The sequence below is a fragment of the Zootermopsis nevadensis genome, unplaced genomic scaffold (assembly GCF_977971745.1).
Source record: "Zootermopsis nevadensis isolate Lab colony 2312 unplaced genomic scaffold, Znev_1.0 Znev_ptg000010l, whole genome shotgun sequence".
Classification (NCBI taxonomy): Eukaryota; Metazoa; Arthropoda; class Insecta; order Blattodea; family Termopsidae; genus Zootermopsis; species Zootermopsis nevadensis.
In genome coordinates this window covers 18,496,249-18,512,151 of record NW_028259142.1, presented here as the reverse complement: position 1 = coordinate 18,512,151, position 15,903 = coordinate 18,496,249, and the positions used below count along the sequence as shown (strand labels likewise).

Here is a 15,903-nt window from a genome sequence, read left to right as displayed (position 1 = left end):
CCCACGTGGACGTAACCATGACAACCAAGGTGCCAACACGTGGGCAACAACGTGAAGAAGCAACACGTGACCTTGCTACACTTAGTCCGATTTAAAACAACAGAACCAGTTACATCAACATGGAAACAAACAAGCAAACAACAACTTGTCACTGTTTAGCAACTTCACTTGTTTCAGATGGAGAAATAATTTTCCTTCCTCAAGTCAGAGCAAACAAGCACCAGGTATGGCCCATTCTAATGAAAATACTCATAATGAATGATGCGTAATGTGTTCTCTCTCCATACACAACCCACACTTGTGTAAAGGGCAGGATGCACACTAGTTAACCTCTCCTACGTTAACGCCAGTCACATATTCGCGTGGTACACCCTGTTATCACTAACGAAGCTCTGCTGACCGAGTTGTGGGGGCATAGGCTAAAAGGTTACATCTGAAGTGAAGTAGCCTAAATGTCACGAACTTAAGGCACTAGTTTATTGCGAAGGAGCCATTCGAATGGGAAAAAGTTGTCATTGGAACCACGGTTCCGGAGAATTTGACGTAAATACGTCTACACGGAAAGGAAGTTTATATATTGGCTTTATTCTAAATATTTCCTTTATAAATGCTCTACAATTGAGATACGTTTGATTAAGACATTGATTATACAACTTCAATTAGTTACGCTTAAAATGGGTCTGTGGTAGCTGAATGTAATGTAAGGTAAGGTAACGTAATGCTCCTCCCTTCCTTGACCTCGGCACTAGACGGGGGTGAGTGGTCAGCATCACGCCCCGGCCGGTTTTACCCCCGGGAAAGGACCCCGGTACCCATTGTAGAGGAGGCTGGGTGTGCCCCAGAACCGGTCTGGACGCAGAGGCTAGAGGAAAAATCCTCTGCCCCCGTCAGGGGTCGAACCCCGGTCGTCCAGCCCGTAGCTAGTCACTATACTGACTGAGCTATCCCGGCTAGTACTATAGTTAATAACAATGCTAAGTAAAGAGATGACGTTTCCTAGGTAACAAAAATTTCGAGTAAACATTTTTCGTTTCCATTTTTCGTAACACATTTTTGCCGAATGACCCTTCCTCATAGACGTATTTACGTCAAAAAATACAACGGCCTAAATCAAGAGACCAACTTATGATCGTATAACCATTACATTTGGCGTTATGGAGATAAAACTATCAAAATGAATATGAAGTTCGTTCTGATTATGCCACGTCGACTATAAATACAATAGGCCTCAAACCCAAACAAGCCATATTTAAAAGTAATGGCCTGGATACGGCAGTCCTCGATTCCTTCAGAAGAGGACCGCGGTATGTACCTGTGCAGTGTAACCTGTTTTACCTCCTTCAACGTCTAATTGCATGACATTTCACCTTTTCAAAGCACTCCAGGGTTTCGTGCGGTAAACAGTGCAAACGAATAGTTTTTCTAACACAGATGCATTTCTGTTTGACAAAGGAACCGACTTTGTAAACGTTATTCAAGCAAGATTCCCTTCAGCAAAATGTATTTTACATCCAGTTAAACATCCAAAATCGTGTTTTTAAAAACGAGCAACACTAAACTCCAACTCAGCGACTATAAAATTAAAATACAGGTAGGACTCGGTTTACGCCGGAATTAGATTCCTGAGATTTCCGGCGTAAATTTAAACAAAAACATAATCTTAAAATATGTAAATACATTAGGTTGCTGTTGCAGTCAGGTAAATCAATAACCCTTCTACGTAGCGATTGGCCGACAGCAGAGCTCACAAACATACGAACTCTAACGGAGAGAAAACTAAACAGAAAATGACGTGGTTCGATTCGATTGGACAGACATGTATATCGGCTTTCAAATACGTGAGATTGATTGTAGCCCCGGAAGTGAAAGTCAGTCGTTATTGATTTTCGTCCAGAGGCAGTGCAGTCTCCGTGCTTCAATGTTTGCCTCGGAATTTAGCTAAGAGGTATTCACCTTCTTAAGTTCAAGCTTTCGGACCTTGCTACTCTAACAAATATGTTCATCGGGATAATTAGTAACATTTGTTACCTGCGATACATATTAAACTACTGTGTGCTTCGTACAGAGAAGACGAGAGGACGTTCTCCTTCCAGTGTCGTATGCAAGATGGAGCCAAGTACAAAATTACACTTACGGCCCGAACTACGTGTTCGTGTGTATTGCCGAGATGTGTCTTTAAACTCCGTAAATTAACTTTCGACATTACACGTGTGCACAAAAGAGGCGAGAGTTTCTTATGGTGACAGCCAAATAAATTCCAGATGTACCTGATTTACTGAAGTTGGACGTGTCTAAATGTGACGTGTGTGAGCATATGTATACATATATATATATATTTCTGACAAGCCTGACCTTTGTAATAACTCGATACATTTTAAAAATAAAATTTTGACATGTGTATTTATGATTCTTAAGCGGAAGCATACTACAAATGCAATTCAACAACTACAATTGCTTAAAGACATGCACAAGTGACGTGAGCCAATAGTCTTTCGAGGTCAACAATAAGGTAACCAATGTAAAATCTTTCAAGTGTAAAGCTATGGTAGTAACTCGAGCAACAAGATTGTTCTATAATGTCAGAACATTGAAATATTTGATTGTTCAATATCCCGCAATCGATATTAGAACTCAAACGATGCCTTACCACAGACAATTTGCATCACGTCACTGCGCATCAACTTCAGCGCAGATGACCCATTAACCTAACCTAACCTAACCTAACTCAACCCTATAGCGGTAATCTGCGTCAGCTGAACATGACGACCTGCAGACGAATTTTCGAAACTAACCATGGATGGTCGGAAATTGCTGAAATTTTGTATGGACGTCGTGCCACAGGTAAGTAATAAGATTTCGTACTCATTCGTGCCACAACACTTGTAACAAATTCACACGAATGCGTCAAAGTCGCGAGGTGGAACAAACGCGTAATCGGCCACCATCACCAATATCCGACTATATCAACAAGGAGTTATGCACTCGATATCGTCTAAAATAAAATATTAACATCTGTATTAATAATGCTTAAGCCTAAGCAGACCACACATGCAATCCAGCAACTACAATTGCGTAAAAACATACATAAGTGACGTGAGTCAATTGTGTTGCGAGGTCCACAAGTAGGTAACCAATGTTAAATCTTTGAAATATAAAGGCATGGCAGTGACTCAAACACTAGATTGCTCTATAATTTATGAACATTGAAATATTCGAGTTTTTAATTGCCCGCAATCGATAATAAAACTCATACGATGCCTTAACATAGACAACTTGAACACGTCACGGCGCATCACCTTCTGCGCAGCTGCCCCATTAACCTAACCTAACCTAACTCAACCCTATAGCGGTAATCTGCGTCAGCTGAACATGACGACCTGCAGACGAATTTTCGAAACTAACCATGGATGGTCGGAAATTGCTGAAATTTTGTATGGATGTCGTGCCAGAGGTAAGTAATAAGATTTCGTACTCATTCGGGTCACAACACTTGTAACAAATTCACACCAAGGCATCAAAGTCCCGAGGTGGAAGATACGCGAAATCGACCACGATCACCAACATCCGACCTTATCAACATGGAATTACCCACAAAATCCTTTCTTTATGGTTTCTAACTGGTGCCTATACTTGCACAGATACGTCATAAGACTAAAAAATGCACAAAATGAGTGTAAAAATATTTTTATGGCGAATAAAATGATAGTGACTAAGGTTATGTAAGCGCGTTATAGCCTCATACGTAAGGATTCGCGCACAGAAATCACCATACGTAAATAAGGGGGTTACAATTGAATCCAAACTCATTCACGTGACGGAAATTAAGAGAAACAACAAATAAATATGCAATATGAATTGAGAAGATCAAAAACCATTCCGAAAAATTATGCAATTGTTCGTATGCATTGAATGTAGCGTACAGATGGTAGCATGTGTAAAAAGACATTCCGAATTAGACTGGTGATGGCGTTGCAGTTGCTGTTGCAGTCAGGTAAATCAATAACCCTTCTACGTAGCGATTGGCCGACAGCAGAGCTCACAAACTTACGAACTCTGTCGGAGAGAAAACTAAACAGAAAATGACGTGGTTCGATTCCATTGGACAGACCTGTACATCGGCTTTTAAATACGTGAGATTGATTGTAGCCCCGGAAGTGAAAGTCAGTCTTTATTGATTTTCGTCCAGAGGCAGTGCAGTCTCCGTGCTTAAATGTTTGCCTCGGAATTTAGCTAAGAGGTATTCACCTTCTTAAGTTCAAGCTTTCGGACCTTGCTACTCTAACAAATATGTTCATCGGGATAATTAGCAACATTTATTACCTGCGATACATATTAAACTACTGTGTGCTTCGTACAGGGAAGACGAGAGGACGTTCTCCATCCAGTGTCGTATGCAAGATGGAGCCAAGTACAAAATTACACTTACTTCCTGATGTACCTGTACGTGTGAATTGCCGAGATGTGTCTTTAAACTCCATAAATTAACTTTCGACATTACACGTGTGCACAAAAGAGGCGAGAGTTTCTTATGGTGACAGCCAAATAGATTCCAGATGTACCTGATTTACTGAAGTTGGACGTGTCTAAATGTGACGTGTGTGAGCATATGTAAACATATATATATTTCTGACAAGCCGGACCTTTGTAATAACTCGATACATTTTAAAAATAAAATTTTGACATGTGTATTTATGATTCTTAAGCGGAAGCATACTACAAATGCAATTCAACAACTACAATTGCGTAAAAACATGCACAAGTGACGTGAGCCAATAGTCTTTCGAGGTCAACAATAAGGTAACCAATGTAAAATCTTTCAAGTGTAAAGCTATGGTAGTAACTCGAGCAACAAGATTGTTCTATAATGTGAGAACATTGAAATATTTGATTGTTCAATATCCAGCAATCGATATTAGAAATCATACGATGCCTTACCACAGACAATTTGCATCACGTCACTGCGCATCAACTTCAGCGCAGATGACCCATTAACCTAACCTAACTAAGCCAAGGCAACCGGACAGGGGTACTCTGAGTCAGCTGAACATGGCGACCTGCGCACTAATTTTCGAAATAGACCATTGATGGTCGGAAATTGCTGAAATTTTATATGGACGTCGTGCCACAGGTAAGTAATAAGATTTCGTACTCATTCGTGCCACAACACTTGTAACAAATTCACACGAATGCGTCAAAGTCGCGAGGTGGAACAAACGCGTAATCGGCCACCATCACCAATATCCGACTATATCAACAAGGAGTTATGCACTCGATATCGTTTAAAATAAAATATTAACATCTGTATTAATAATGCTTAAGCCTAAGCAGACCACACATGCAATCCAGCAACTACAATTGCGTAAAAAGATGCATAAGTGACGTGAGCCAATTGTGTTGCGAGGTCCACAAGTAGGTAACCAATGTAAAATCTTTCAAATATAAAGGTATGGTAGTGACTCAAACACTAGATTGCTCTATAATTTATGAACATTGAAATATTCGAGTTTTTAATTGCCCGCAATCGATAATAGAACTCATACGATGCCTTAACATAGACAACTTGAACACGTCACGGCGCATCACCTTCTGCGCAGCTGCCCCATTAACCTAACCTAACCTAACTCAACCCTATAGCGGTAATCTGCGTCAGCTGAACATGACGACCTGCAGACGAATTTTCGAAACTAACCATGGATGGTCGGAAATTGCTGAAATTTTGTATGGACGTCGTGCCACAGGTAAGTAATAAGATTTCGTACTCATTCGTGCCACAACACTTGTAACAAATTCACACGAATGCGTCAAAGTCGCGAGGTGGAACAAACGCGTAATCGGCCACCATCACCAATATCCGACTATATCAACAAGGAGTTATGCACTCGATATCGTCTAAAATAAAATATTAACATCTGTATTAATAATGCTTAAGCCTAAGCAGACCACACATGCAATCCAGCAACTACAATTGCGTAAAAACATATATAAGTGACGTCAGTCAATTGTGTTGCGAGATCCACAAGTAGGTAACCAATGTAAAATCTTTGAAATATAAAGGCATGGTAGTGACTCAAACATTAGATTGCTCTATAATTTAAGAACATTCAAAAATTCGAGTTTTTAATTTCCCGCAATCGATAATAAAACTCATACGATGCCTTAACATAGACAACTTGAACACGCCACGGCGCATCACCTTCTGCGCAGTTGCCCCATTAACCTAACCTAACTCAACCCTATAGCGGTAATCTGCGTCAGCTGAACATGACGACCTGCCCACGAAATTTCTAAACTGACCATGGATGGTCTGAAATTGCTGAAATTTTGTATGGATGTCGTGCCAGAGGTAAGTAATAAGATTTCGTACTCATTCGGGTCACAACACTTGTAACAAATTCACACCAAGGCATCAAAGTCCCGAGGTGGAAGATACGCGAAATCGACCACGATCACCAACATCCGACCTTATCAACATGGAATTACCCACAAAATCCTTTCTTTATGTTTTCTAACTGCTGCCTATACGTGCACAGATACGTCATAAGACTAAAAAATGCACAAAATAAAGTGTAGAAATATTTTTATGGCGAATAAAATGACAGTGACTAAGGTTATGTAAGCGCGTTGTAGCCTCATACGTAAGGATTCGCGCACAGAAATCACCATACGTAAATAAGGGGGTTACAATTGAATCCAAACTCATTCACGTGACGGAAATTAAGAGAATCAACAAATAAATATGCAATACGAATTGAGAAGATCAAAAACCATTTCGAAAAATTTTGCAATTGTTCGTATGCATTGAATGTAGCGTACAGATGGTAGCATGTGTAAAAAGACTTTCCGAATTAGACTGGTGATGGCGTTGCAGTTGCTGTTGCAGTCAGGTAAATCAATAACCCTTCTACGTAGCGATTGGCCGACAGCAGATCTCACAAACTTACGAACTCTATCGGAGAGAAAACTAAACAGAAAATGACGTGGTTCGATTCCATTGGACAGACCTGTACATCGGCTTTTAAATACGTGAGATTGATTGTAGCCCCGGAAGTGAAAGTCAGTCTTTATTGATTTTCGTCCAGAGGCAGTGCAGTCTCCGTGCTTCAATGTTTGCCTTGGAATTTAGCTAAGAGGTATTCACCTTCTTAAGTTCAAGCTTTCGGACCTTGCTACTCTAACAAATATGTTCATCGGGATAATTAGCAACATTTATTACCTGCGATACATATTAAACTACTGTGTGCTTCGTACAGGGAAGACGAGACGACGTTCTCCTTCCAGTGTCGTATGCAAGATGGAGCCAAGTACAAAATTACACTTACTTCCTGATGTACCTGTACGTGTGAATTGCCGAGGTGTGTCTTTAAACTCCATAAATTAACTTTCGACATTACACGTGTGCACAAAAGAGGCGAGAGTTTCTTATGGTGACAGCCAAATAAATTCCAGATGTACCTGATTTACTGAAGTTGAACGTGTCTAAATGTGACGTGTGTGAGCATATGTAAACATATATATATATATATATTTCTGACAAGCCGAACCTTTGTAATAACTCGATACATTTTAAAAATAAAATCTTGACATGTGTATTAATGATTATTAAGCGGAAGCATACTACAAATGCAATTTAACAACTACAATTGCGTAAAAACATGCACAACTGACGTGAGCCAATAGTCTTTCGAGGTCAACAATAAGATAACCAATGTAAAATCTTTCAAGTGTAAAGCTATGGTAGTAACTCAAACAACAAGATTGTTCTATAATGTGAGAACATTGAAATATTTGATTGTTCAATATCCAGCACTCGATATTAGAAATCATACGATGCCTTAACATAGACAACTTGAACACGTCACAGCGCATCACCTTCTGCGCAGCTGCGCGATTAACCTAACCTAACTCAACCCTATAGCGGTAATCTGCGTCAGCTGAACATGACGACCTGCGCACTAATTTTCGAAATAGACCATTGATGGTCGGAAATTGCTGAAATTTTATATGGACGTCGTGCCACAGGTAAGTAATAAGATTTCGTACTCATTCGTGCCACAACACTTGTAACAAATTCACACGAATGCGTCAAAGTCGCGAGGTGGAACAAACGCGTAATCGGCCACCATCACCAATATCCGACTATATCAACGAGTTATGCACCCGATATCGTTTAAAATAAAATATTAACATCTGTAATAATAATGTTTAAGCCTAAGCAGACCACACATGCAATCCAGCAACTACAATTGCGAAAAAAAAAAGTAACGTGAGCCAATTGTGTTGCGAGGTCCACAAGTAGAGCACCAATGTAAAATCTTTGAAATATAAAGGTATGGTAGTGACTCAAACACTAGATTGCTCTATAATTTAAGAACATTGAAATATTTGAGTTTCTAATTTCCCGCAATCGATAATAGAACTCATACGATGCCTTAACATAGACAACTTGAACACGTCACTGCGCATCACCTTCTGCGCAGTTGCCCCATAACCTAACTCAACCCTATAGCGGTAATCTGCGTCAGCTGAACATGACGACCTGCACACGAATTTTCGAAACTGACCATGGATGGTCGGAAATTGCTGAAATTTTGTATGCACGTCGTGCCACAGGTAAGTAATAAAAATTCACACTCTTTCGTGTCACAACACTTGTAACAAATTCACACGAAGGTGTCAAAGTCGCGAGGTGGAACAAACGCGTAATCGGCCACCATCACCAATATCTGACTATATCAAGGAGTTATGTACTCGATATCGTTTAAAATAAAATATTAACATCTGTATTAATAATGCGTAAGCCTAAGCAGACCACACATGCAATCCAGCAACTACAATTGAGTAAAAACATGCATAATTGACGTGAGCCTATTGTGTTGAGGTCCACAAGTAGGAACCAATGTAAAATTTTTGAAATATAAAGGCATGGTAGTAACTCAAACATTAGATTGCTCTATAATTTAAGAACATTGAAATATTCGAGTTTCTAATTTCCCGCAATCGATAATAGAACTCATACGATGCCTTAACATAGACAACTTGAACACGTCACTGCGCATCACCTTCTGCGCAGTGGCACCATTAACCTAACCTAAGTCAACCCTATAGCGGTAATCTGCGTCAGCTGAACATGACGACCTGCCCATGAATTTTCGAAACTGACCATGGATGATCGGAAATTGCTGAAATTTTGTATCGACGTCGTGCCAGAGGTAAGTAATAAGATTTCGTACTCATTCGTGTCACAACACTTGTAACAAATTCACACCAAGGCATCAAAGTCCCGAGGTGGAAGATACGCGAAATCGGCAACGATCACCAACATCCGACCTTATCAACAAGCAATTACCCACAAAAACATTTCTTTATGTTTTCTAACTGGTGCCTATACGTGCACAGATACGTCATAAGACTAAAAAATGCACAAAATGAGTGTAGAAATATTTTTATGGCGAATAAAATGATGGTGACTAAGGTTATGTAAGCGCGTTGTAGCCTCATATGTAAGGATTCGCGCACAGAAACCACCATACGTAAATAAGGGGGTTACAATTGAATCCAAACTCATTCAAGTGACGGAAATTAAGAAAAACAACAAATAAATATGCAATAAGAATTGAAAAGATCAAAAACCATTTCGAAAAATTATGCAATTGTTCGTAGCGTATAGATGGCAGCATGTGTAAAAAGACATTCCGAATTAGACTGGTGATGGCGTTGCAGTTGCTGTTGCTCATCGTTATATTTAGCAACATTTATTTCAAGCGATACATATTAAACTACTGTGTGTTTCGTACAGTGAAGACGAGAGGATCTTCTCCTTTCAGTGACGTATGCAAGATGGAGACAAGTAGAACATTAACCTTACGGGCTGATGTACGCGTACGTGTGAATTGCCGAGATGTCTTTAAACTCCGTCAATTAACTTTCGACATTACACGTGTGCACAAAAGAGGCGAGAGTTTCTTATGGTGACAGCCGAATAGATTCCAGATGTACCTGATTTACTGAAGTTGGACGTGTCTAAATGTGACGTGTGTGTGCATATGTATACATATATATTTCTGGCAAGCCTGACCTTTGTAATATCTCGATACATTTTAAAATAAAAATTTGACATGTGTACTAATAATTCTTACGCGTAAGCAGCCCACACATGCAATTCAACAACTACAACTGCGTAAAAACAGGCACAAGTGACGTGAACCAAATGTCATTCGAGGTCAACAATAAGGTAACCAATGTAAAATCTTTGAAGTGTAAAGCTCCATGACAAAGAAATTTCCGCATATCGTCTCCAGGACTCCTCCGACACTACCCTAGGACTTTTCAGAATTTCTCCAGAAATTATCCTGGAATTCACCAGAATTCTCCAGCACTTCTCCAGGATATCCCCACGACCACCCAATTATCACGATAGAAAGTCTCCAGGACAACCCAACCCATCGTAAAACAACAACGTTATATAACCTTACACAAGTATGATTCAATTAATAATGTTTCGATTTTAGATCTGCACGGGACAAAATCAAGATAAGAACTAAAGACCCCGAAACAAACAAAAAAACAAACCCATTACGTACCTACAGCAATGTTTCAGAAACGTCTCGTTGCTGTGACATTCTAATGGCGAAAAATATTTAAGCAGGATCACCGAAAAATCACTTAATCTTTTTTGAATAATTGTTTATCAATTATAATGCAAAAGGCTCAGTGGACCTCCTTGTTGTCCACAAGGGCCTTCAAGTCAGTTACAAGGTCAGAAATCTCTACTCCCAATGTCGTTTTCTGCAGTAAGCCTACTCTGGTTCGCCTTTGTCGCCGCATATCTTGAGAAAGTTTTCACACAGACACGTAGACACAAAACTAAGTCACTTCTTCAGAGGTAGGCTATTTTAAACTTTCTTCTGACCAAAGTATAAAAAAAAATCATAGGAAGATCTCTTTACGTATCGTTCAGACGTACATCCGTTTAAATATCAACTGCTTCTTCACATTCTTGTTGTTAACACTTTCTCCGCAACATACGAGCTGCGTAGCCACTAAAAATCTTTTACCTGTGGTGGAATCTTTTTCTCATTACATGTATCATCCATATTATTCCTCTTCATTTGATCATCGTAATAATATTTCGTGAATATTACAAATTATTGAGGTCCTCGCTATATGTTTTCCTCTAGCCTGCTGCATCTCTGTCCCTCGTATTCTCCTAAGCAGCCTGTTTTCTATCCGTGAGAGTCTAGGTTTCACATCCATGCAACACAACAAGTAAAATTATAGTTTGTAAGTGAAGCTCAAGTTTAATTGAAAAATGAAATCATTGACCTTTCATGTTTTTGTGACCAGTTCTGGGGCCCACCCGGCCTCCTATATAATCGGTACCGGGGTCCTTTCCCGGGGGTATAGCGCGGTCGCGACGAGACGCTGACCACTCATCTCTATCTAGGGCCGAGGTTAAGAATGAGTAGGAGCTATACCTCGTCTCTCCCCTCCCCCAAACGCCTACATGGCGTATAGTGGGACAGCTTTACTTCTTTTTATCAGTAACTTATCTCTAAAGCCACACACAGTGATGAAGATTGTAAGTCAAAGACGGCTATCTTCTGGGTTCTACACGACGCCACAGCCCAGAAGAGGTCGTCAACACTAAATATCCAAAAGCATGCCTCGTGCAGCAGTAACATTCTGTGGCTACTAACTATATGTGCATTGAAAATTCTTTATTTAATTAATGACCTTCAGTTTATTAAGTTTACAGTCTTCATAACTTCGTCCAACACCGTTTCCAGTGCCTCTGGAATCTTCTTTTCAATATTCCCAAGTTTCCTATCCCACTTTACCTCCCCCCCACCGATTTTTCTCCACCTAGCATCCCTGTCTCTTGATAATGAAAAATTACGATTGCCTGATGTCAGCAGCCACGGGATTGCATATTAATTGTGAAAAACATACTTCATTTCCCGCTAGATGTCGCCTGCATAAGGAACAACAGCTACCATCTAGTGAACGCAAAGCGAATTTCTTACACCCGATACTAAACAACTGTGCCTAAACTTAATAGGTGGCGTGCCGATAGCCAAGCAGTCTAAAGGCCTGTCCCTGAGATCACGAATTTATGTTGTAGAACCAATTATATTTCAGACTCGCGGATAACTTAATTTATTATATGAGAGTGTTGTAATTAACCGCAAATAGCATTCTTCTTTTTGACGAACCAGTTCTTTTCTCAAACAACCAAACATCACAATGTGTCAATCAGGCACGTTTCTATTTCAGATTAATCAATTTTCCGGTTTGTGATTCTTCTGTACCTTATCTACAAGTACAAGTCTATTAAATATAAGAAATCAAACAATGATAAAGGACTGAACTGTTGAAACAATCTAGATATTGCCTCCAGACGGTCAGAATTTCTGAGGCAATAGTTTTCGGCTGTAGAGACATATTTTGTTCGCTAATGCAATTTCGGCTGAAGACACACACGTCGATATAAAGGACATCTTCTTTTGTTAAACTGTTTTAGGAAAAGTCTTGACAGAACAGTAGAAGTGGGACCAGGCCCTATATCAATCTGAAATTACCGATCATGTGAGCGGCACACGCCCACTTCACAGACATGCATATCAACGAGAGCTCGCGAGAATAATCTGGATGAATGGATCCGAGAGCCGTTTTAATCCACAACAGAAGAATAAAACGAAGGAATTGTTATGAACAGAGTCCGAACGGAGTAGCCTACATCTCCTGGGACTTTTCGAAGATATCGCAAAAGAACACATATTTGGAAAAATAATAATCTACATCAATTCCTTGCCGAGCATGGAAGTTCTTGGAACACAAATCAGTGGGGCAATGCCAAGGGCTCACAGGAAACTGGGACGCCCGTTCCATTAAACGAGAATCTCATTGAGGAACCCCCAGAATTCTTTTCCGTGTGTACGTAAATGATAATCTGCGGACACAAAAGCCAGAAATCGCGGTTAGTAAAACCACACTCGATGAAAGATTGCTCTATGATATAATTTTCAAAACAAACTGCTGTGCCCTGCTTCTCGTTCTCTGAATGTAGTTTGGGTTTATACAGAGGAAAGTTTCAGCAGCTCTGGAACATGCCATGAACAATTCTGAGTTCAACGATTATTTTAAAATTCACTGCTCAAGAACCGTATTGATTTTACCCATTGTCATAGAAGTTCACTTTGAGTGATGGTTATTGGAAATCAGCTGGAGTCCAGTGTCCCTAAAGCAATCATAGATCTTGGAATTGTATTGGCTTATCAATAACACTTCGTTACAATTAAAAATTCATCATCTGAAACCTACTCGCCGATTTAGCACATACAACTACATACTTCAAAACAATTACACACTGTGCCAGAAATATTAATTATAAAATTATCATTTCGTAATGTATGCACAGGGACAAATATTGGCTTCCTTAACCAGTAAAATAAATACGAGCTGCGTTCTGAAAATAACTTTTGCTAGCTTCCTGTTACGAAAGTTTTCCAACAGCAACAAAGGTCCCATCAAGGCTAAAAAATTAAGATGCAAAATCGCGAAGTAGTCATTTTGAAAATGTACGTACTCCACTGAAATACCATGCAGAATTCGTCCACTTTTCTATTACTCATAAGTATAGATGCGTTTATACTGAAGTTTATAATAATCAAACCGACAATTAAAACATGGACTCAAAACCCATCCATGACAAAGCGTATGATGATGTTTTCACAGACAATAGTTATTCCCATCGTCTGTGAGAGTGCCCGAATCATTATCACCAACTTCAGGGATCGGATTTACTAGGCAGGCTGTTCCGAACCCAACATCAATTTCCTGGAAGTGGTCTCACCATCTTTTCGTGGGTCTCCTACCTCTTAGTTCATTTCCCTTCGGAGAGTAACCAAAAATCAGGATGGTTTTTTAAATAGAAGTTTCTCCAATCGCTTCGCACGGTAATGTCAGTTCATTTGGTAAATTATATTTACAACTACAAAACTTATAATCATCGCTTCTCTCATGTATTAACTGTGAATTCAGTCAGATCTTCTAAATCCTGCTACAGGTCGGAGAAATTTGATATTCGCTGCTTATATATACGTTCTCTTTGGTTTATAGATAAGAGTCCCGCATTTCGAATAACCTAACCTGAAAATCAGTGTAACACAAAATATTTAATTGGTTCTAATATGGCGAAGGAAGTCTAACAGATTTTCATAGCATAACTTACACTACGAAATGACGTGAAAGCTAGACTGATGACCTCAACACAAAAATTAAACATTCATTTATCACTAATGCATTACTAACACATGCTAATACATTCTGAAGACTTCACCTATGTGCACACGACGTTTCGAGAGCTCTTAATTACACGGGCCCACTTATTTATTTAACTATCGGAAAGGTAATATTCTCAATGATGCTCATACGTGATTTGTCTCCTATCCCATAAGCTCGTATATTCCAGGCTATGTACAATTCTGTGACTATTGTCTCTTCTAGAACAATTTTGCAGTAATTTCCTACAATTTAGACCTGGTTTTTGCTTTAATTGTTGGCTGCACTGATTTGACAACATCGAATCTAGACACTTGGAGCTACCTTCTGTCCAAAGACACGTAACTAACTTCCTGTTCTTTGCGCTTTTAATAATTCCTTCTCATATTTTTTTCTGTCTTTATATCCACCGGTCACATGATGGGACAGTTTAGACATAAAGAGGGAGAGTAGAGTTGGGAAAAACCTGTACCCTACGCGAACACTTACCGATCGGTAAGACTAGAGCGAGTACACAACTTTAAATGTCACGATTGCTGCATATGTCAAGATTTGACAGAAAGGACGCACTTCCAAAACGTCGTACAAAGAAAATAAATTTAATATCCTTAATAATATTGAAAAATCAGCATATTCTGAACATGGGGCAGTAATATTGGTACACACTATGACCAACATCGACATCTTCACCACTTTGAGAATCTCAATTCTCATATCTGGGTCAAGATCGAAAACGCAAAGAACGCATTCAATCTTGAAGTAACTATTATGCACGAATTACTATAAACACACGACCATTTAAACGTTACCCTGTACAAAAATTTTAATGGCTACGTTTTAATAGTTACTATTACTACATTCATGCGAATATGTACCAAACATTGAATCTACCTCACAATTTATTTAAGGAAGAAACTACTAAGATTTAAAGGACACGTTTTGCTACCCTTCCAGTAGTTGTCGCCGTCTGTATACACGTGCCCTATATAACGCCGGTCCATGTGGCATGTAGATAAGAAAACTTAAATAACGTGAAAGGGAGAAAGTACGGCGTTACAAAAGCTCAGGTTATCTTGATCACGAAGGTCATCGGATGTCATATCACAGGACACTGTTTGGACCTCGAAACATTCCTATTGCTCGCCCTGATCACCGCTCGGACACAATTTTTTCTCGGGATCCTTCCACTCCCTTGCCCTCTCCATTTGCACGTTCTTTATATAGGCAATACAGAATCTCCACACAAACTGAGTTGTCAATTGCTTATTTTTTAAAATAAAATGTAACTTAGTTCCAACCTAATGTTATAAACAATCTAGTATGATTTTAGCAACAACAAAAAAATTCATTTATGTCTTTCCACTGCCGTAAACAAAACATACTATCCCTTTCAAAACCAGAAACAAATTTTACCAGGGAAAAGGCAATGTGAATCAATATATCATACAGTGAAAGACTATGCAATTACATATATTTCTGAAACCATTTCGAAGTTTTACAGGCATACTAATTCTGGCATGTCATAGCCAAGGGAGATCATTAACACGAGTATCTGAAACTATAGCACATGCAATGGATGGCCAATTCTTCCGTCTTCTTTACGGAAAATATTTCTCCTCATGG

General features: G+C 39.3%; 1 protein-coding gene and 1 long non-coding RNA gene across 4 annotated transcripts in view; one reads left to right on the top strand and one right to left on the bottom strand.

Annotated features, from left to right (window-relative positions):
- Pdp1 (PAR bZIP family member Pdp1) overlaps window positions 1-15,903 on the bottom strand; it is a 128,350-nt gene that overhangs the window by 111,883 nt on the left and 564 nt on the right. The gene's annotated exons all lie outside the window — the stretch shown is intronic.
- Window positions 52-2,400, top strand: LOC110836323 (uncharacterized). Its single transcript, XR_015534434.1, has 2 exons — window positions 52-224; window positions 2,066-2,400. It is a non-coding gene; the product is annotated as an uncharacterized LOC110836323 (long non-coding RNA).